The 7,106-nt window shown below is 39.2% G+C and overlaps 1 pseudogene; it reads left to right on the forward strand.

Annotated features, from left to right (window-relative positions):
• On the forward strand, positions 1-5,811 carry LOC143997953 (legumain-like; annotated as a pseudogene).
• The last annotated feature ends 1,295 nt before the right edge of the window (positions 5,812-7,106 follow it).

Below are 7,106 nucleotides of genomic sequence, written 5' to 3' on the forward strand. Positions count from 1 at the left end.
ATGGCTTTGCCTTCATATGTAAAGGACACCTCACATTTTCTACCAATTATAGACAACCTTTGTAGCCCTGAATATGGAGTTTTGGTGACAGTGGATGTTGAAACGCTGTATAGCTCTATCCCCCATGAGAAGGGAGTAGCAGCTATTAAACATGTTTTGCAGAGAGACAAAAATGTTGACCCAGTATATGGGGATTTGTCACTGTACACAGGCCACATTCTGGGGTGGCACCGATACATCAATGATATCTTTATCATCTGGGACGGATCATATACCATGCTGGAACAGTGTCTCTTGAGGATGAACAGGAACGATTTCAACCTCAGATTCACCATGTCCCATAGCGAAAATAGTGTTGCGTTTCTCGATGTGGAAGTATATAGGGGTGGGGGGTAACCTACTTAAACTGTATAGGAAGCCCACGTCGGGTAACGCAATCTTACATGCTACGAGTTTCCACCCCAAACCACTCCTGGATTCCATACCCTATAGGCAGTTTCTCAGGTTAAGCTGCAAGTGCACCAAGGCGGCCATTTTTATAACAGAGGCAGACAAACTGTGTGATCGATTACTCTTGAGAGGGCACTCGCATGCCTCTCTGAAGAGATCGTATCAGCAGGGTGTCTGCAAACTAGGGAGAAACTCCTATACGCTAAAAATCCCAAAGATAAGGCCAACCCCCTTAGAATTATATCCAGATACAATAACAGCAAGTAAAAAATATTGTAGAAAAGTACTGGCACATGTTGGCTCTTGACCCTGCCTTGAGACAATTTGTTACAGAGAGACCACTATTGACTTTCAAAAGAGCAGTCTCCGTAAGAGATCAAATTGTCAGCAGTGAATTCAGTGACAACAAAAAAAAACACTGTAAATATAACGTGGCATATATGTGTGGGTCCTGTCATTACTGTAAGTTTATGCTCGTTGAAAAATATCCAATATTGCCAAATGGTCAGGTCTTTCGACCCAATTATTTTGCTAACTGCAAACCAATAGGAGTGATTTATATGTTGCAATGTGACTGCTCATGTTTCTATGTCGGGAAAACCAAGTTGGAATTCTGGGAGAGAGCATACAAGCATGTCCTCAGCATGCAGGTAAGCGATCCAGACCTCCCACTTGGCCGGCATACAACCATTGTGCAGAACTTGCCCAAAAATTAAGTTTCTCATCTTGGATCGCATCTATCCCAACCCGAGAGGGGGGGACTGGAACAAGTCCCTCCTCCAGTTGGAAGCACGCTGGATCCACAGGTTGAAAGCAACACAAGCACCAAGCTTGAATGAAACCATTTGGTTCAAGCCATTCCTTGAGGGTTTCTACTCTGGAGGAATGGAAAAGTAAATAACACCATCGCTATACTGTAGATTTAGGCAGCAATTTAGATATTTTTGAAATGACGCCCCTTATCCTCTAATATTTGTATTCATGGTCTGTTTTATATTTTATATAAAAATTTTCCTTGTTTGCCTTTGTAATTTATTGTTCATAATTTATATATATATATGCGGCATGTTGCCAGCGCTCTGGGTCCCGGCTGACGTCGAGAGACGTATTGGAATTACAGTCTTGATGCTCTCTCACCAGGAGGAATAAACAAATGCATAGAAATAGCCACCATACTCTGACTACATGTATCAATTCCATACGTTTTATATATACACATAGTAATTTGTTATCCTCATACAGGTACACACTATAATATATAATTTTTTTTAAGAGAGATAGAGAGAGAGAGAGATTAGAGATATATATCCCTGTGTTCTTCCCGGATAGACCAGATTTAATAGAAATACATTTATATATATATATATATATATATATATATATATATATATATATATATATATATATATATATATATATATATATATATATATATATATAGAACCATTTTATGTAATGTAGAGGAACCAAAATTTTGCTAAGCATATTTTATACTATGTCGGTTACTAGCATCCCTGAATAATTAATAATATATATATATATATATATATATATATATATATATATATATATATATATATATATATATATATATATATATATATATATATATATATATATATATATATATATACACATACATATACACATACACACACACACACACACACACACACACACACACAAATACTCGTTAGAACAAATATAAAAACTGATACACAGTATGAAAAATAAAACATTTAAAAGATAGTTCATTACACATTTTCTGCTCTCAGACATGTCTAGTGGTTCAAGAAGATATTACCTGAAAATTCACCAAAGTAAAGCATTCGTTTTTGCTTAACCAATAGAAAAGAAGCCATACCTTTTGGGCTGAGCATATTATAAGTTTTATGATCTTGTTATCTGAGAGGGTATTTAGAAGCAAGAAAGATGCCATGAAAGTTTTGGGGACCCGCCCTGAGAAAGTCACTCGGGGACACACCCTGAGGGGGACACTGGGTGATACACACACTCCCAGACAGACTGACACTCATGCACCATGTATGAATACAGATTATGACATTCATGAAGATTCCTGAACCCTGATCCTTGGAACTCGGAGGTCGCAAGTAAATCCTCTTTAAGAGTATCCATTTTTGAAAGCTACGGCAGCCATCTTAACTCTGGTAACCAGCCATTAGGAACAGTAGCCATTTTGGAATGGGTAATTATGCCATGTTGATTTTATCTTGTACGTTCTCTCAAATATTGATGTATTGAATATTTTACTATTGATAATCATTCTACCGAATCAATAACTACCTTTTAAATTTTTTTATTTAATGATTACATTTTTCATTATATTTATCTTTTTGCATATTTGCAACAGCTGTCAGCTCATCCCAGGAAAATTAGAGAGGTTGTCTAAAGTCAGCAACATTCATCCTGTACACCAAGCTGTAATGCTGAACACACAAGTCATTACAATGGTATTTATAAAATTATTTACAATATAACGTTAAAGTAAATAGTAGTGCTGACTAAACAAACAAAGCAAACTGCCCCATCCATGTCTCCATTTATTTTGTTGAGAAGTCACAACCTGTAATGTTATCACCATGATAAAACCTGGACCGCAGACCACCGGAGGGGAGCAGGGTCCTGTTACTTAATCCAAGATGCTTCCAGTGACACTAATCTTCAGCCTCGCTGTCCTGGCCACATCCATGCCCATCAATGACCCAGAAGATAAGGAGAATGCACTAGGTGGTCCTGGTAGCCAGCTCAAATGACTGGTACAACTACAGACACCTCCCTATACCCTTTTCCCCATTGGGCTGACGTGTGCCACGCTTATCAAATTGTCAAGAAGAAAGGCACCCATGAAGAGCAGATTGTGGTGGTGATGTATGACAATATTGCAGATAATCCCAACCAAAGAAATAAATTATAAACTGGATCAACAGAAAAGACATGTATGCGGGAGTGCTTAAGGACTACAAAAATAAGTTCAAATTCCCCACTCGTGACACACAAGCTGAACACACTAGTCATTACAATGGTATTTATAAAATGTATTTACAATATAAGTAAATAGTAGCACTGACTAAAGCAAACTGGCCCATCCATCCATGTCTACATTTTGTTGAAAATCACAATCTGTGCTCTCATCACCATGATAAAACCTGGACCACACACAACCGGAGGGGAGCAGGGTCCTGTTACTTAATCCAAGATGCTTCCAGTGATACTAATCCTCAGCCTCGCTGTCCTGGCTACATACATGCCCATCAATGACCCAGGAAAAAAAGGGAGAAGCACTAGGTGGTCCTGGTGGCCAGCTCCAATGACTGGTACAACTATAGACATCAGGCGGACGTGTGCCAAGCTTATCAAATTGTCAAGAAGAAAGGCATCCCGGAAAGAGCAGATTGTGGTGGTGATGTATGACAATATTGCAGATAATCCCAACCAAAGAAATAATTATTAACTGGACCAACAGAAAAGACGTGTATGCGGGAGTGCTTAAGGACTACACAAATACGTTTAAAATTTCTCATTCCTGACAACTTCCCAACGGTGGTTTTGAGAGGTGGCGCAGAAGCGGTGAAGGGAAAAGGATATAGGGAGGTGATTAAGAGTAGACCCAAGAACCATATCTTTATGTACTTCACTAATCACTGAGCTCCAGGTCTGCTAGCATTTCCCAGCGATGACCTCCACTTCAAGGAACTGAACAAGACCATTCAGTACATGTATGACAACAAGTAGTACAAAAAGATAGTTTTAACATTGACATTTACCCCACCATAGTAACCAACCCTCACGAGTCCTCTTATGCCGGTTATGGCGAAAAAGCGAGACACATACCTCTGCTATCTCTACAGCATCGGCTGGATAGAGGACTCAGATGAGGATGATCTGTACAAGGATACACTACACAAACAGTTTTTACTGGTGAAAGAACACACCACTACCAGTCATGTGATGCAGTATGGAAACCGGACTATTTCCATGATGAAGGTGAGGATAGAGTTAAACAGTGGCCCCTCACATTGACCCTGGAGCCGGTACACACTATGGACCTGATCCTAGCCCAAATGTTTCCTTGTCCATCCTAAAGAGGAAGTTCCTGGCTACCAATGATGCTGTTATGGCCCAGGATGTACTGACCAGGATAAAGGGTCCTACAGGAGGCCAAAGCCTTGATAAAGGAATTGGTAAACCTGTATATTCTGTTAGATATGTTCTAATGTTACTATTTAAAGGCTCTCTAGGTTGAGTGTTTCCTTGGAGAGAGTTTTTATGCTGTTTTTGAAGAAAATAAAGTGTGCACTGCAAGTACATTTCCTGCAAAAACTATTTGGGGGGTGGGGGGGTTGTGTTACATTTGAAAATAAAATTGTGAAAACCCCATTTAATATTATATATAAAAAAAACACAAACTTCTGTGCAATTCTGAGCCTTTCCACCCCTGGAATACTGTTCTGAAGGAAAGTGTCATGTCGCTTGAATTGCTGAGAGATTAACCAAGGCAACTCATCAAAACTCTAGGAAATATTTGTTGTTGATAGGTAATAGAATAAGCAATCTGATTTAGAGTTCCATAGACACTACCAATGAATTGCCTTGATCTTTGCACAATTTTCAGGGGGATAAAAGATGTCTGTATCTGTCAGGAACACATACAAATCTCATGCATGAATTGAGGTGGCAATGAGGCTGAAGTGTCAATTCTTTGGACATTTTATTCTCTGTGCCACTGTGTGGCTAACCGTGTAATATCAACAGATCGTAATCCGTGGCCCCATTCATCTTCTGGATGGGATATTCACTAAGCTAGCAGCGAAGGATAAGGGTGGTGGCTGATATGGTCAAAAAAAATGCCCATGCACATGGACAACAAAGTCAGCAAGCATGCCCACCATGTTGTTTACTTTCACCTGTCACCGCCAAAACGGTGAATGGGGTGGAGGGGGTTGCTAAAAAAAAAATGCTGGACTTGGTTATAGCAACCAGAGAGCTCTGTGATGATGAATGAATACATTACAAGCATTGTGCCGATAATGAGATGAACTCACCTTTTCACCGACATCCGTCTACATTCAAAGAATTTCTCCTCATGCGTATTGAGATCATTATACATTGCCCAGAACAGGCCTAGCTGTTCTCTATTTCCATTAACAGAATGACCCCAGTATCTGGGCTTGCTTCCCTTTTCTTCATCCACCATTAGTAAGGCAGCTGCTGCACAAGCCAGGAAACCGCCCTTGGCAGACATGTTCACCAGGGTTAGAGGAATGCAGGGAAAGGCACATGGAATATCTTGAGAGAACAAGCACACAGCAAAACCAGGAGGAGAAGGAAGGATCACTCTGATGATGTAAAAACATTTTCAATCGCCACTTGTCAGAACACTGAGCTCATATTGCCTGCACATAAAATCAGAAAAACACTTGAGAAATGCGTGAAAAAAAAATGCCAGAAAATTGTATTAAAGTCACACTTCTCAGGTGTGAATGCAGCCTAATATTTTTGAACTATAAATCAGGAGGTTGAGGATCTGTGATGGTTTTTATATTTTATGGACCCTAAATATTTATATGTAAATTTTAAGGACATCAGAAACGTTGATCAATTTTTAATGCCTTAAAAAAATCTTAAAGAGCCAGACAACAAGTTAATACTTAAAGCACGTGCAAAACTTTTTCAATACTGCATGTTTTCTATGCAAATCACCAATTATATACCTTTAGAAAATGAAAAGCATATCCCATGACATTGTGGGTAAAAGGTATGAATCCTTGATGATCATCTCCAGAACTCCAGCTACATGCCACAGGCTTCTGGAGGAGTCCTTTCTTAAAGCTATTAGTGAAGCCCAAAACAACCAAATATTGGATTTGAGTTTGAAGTTAGAAATTGTTCAATATCTGGAAGCTGTTTTGGTACTTCAACATCAGCAGGGACCAGGGGTGGTCCAGAATATGACTGTGTAGGAGCGGGAAAAGAAAGTGGACCACCAATATGTCACTTCAGGGCACACAGTGCCTTGTGCAATCATTGGGGTCCAGCTGGATAGATATCGATGAGCCAAGTAGCAGCTTTTGCTTTGACAGAAAAAGAAAAAAAATGAGGTCTAAGGTATATTTTGGGTGAACAAAGCCAACTTTGATGGATAAGACTCTGCAGAGAACAGATTGTGGAAAATGACTTAAGGAGATATCATGAGAGGTTCAGACTACCACATGTAACAAGCCAAGTCATCAGTCCTGTATGTGAGGCGTGGACAATGTTACTGTTATTTATTCAATAGAAATGCCGAGCTGCTTTGCTCTATTTTGCAGCCACAATAGTGGTTATCATAACAATCCTCCAAATATTGTACATTTCACAAGGACAGTGAAGTGATTAAAATCTGGCTTCAAAAAGCACGGATTCATTGAGGAATACATTCCACTAATAAAACAAGACTTGTGTGGGAACATGTATCGAATGTGTTCCTCACACTTCCACAATGTTTTATTGGGCAAGGAAAAAAAAAAGAAAAAATTGAAAGCCGAAGCAGTCCCAACAATTTTATTGGAAACATCTACAAAGACACCAACAGAAAATAAATGGAACACGAGACTGAAGAAAATTCAACAATTGAATTGCATGATGCCCGGAACATT

The sequence above is a fragment of the Lithobates pipiens genome, unplaced genomic scaffold (assembly GCF_037356315.1).
Source record: "Lithobates pipiens isolate NorthernLeopardFrog02 unplaced genomic scaffold, aLitPip1_a1.2 Scaffold_19, whole genome shotgun sequence".
Lineage (NCBI taxonomy): Eukaryota > Metazoa > Chordata > Amphibia > Anura > Ranidae > Lithobates > Lithobates pipiens.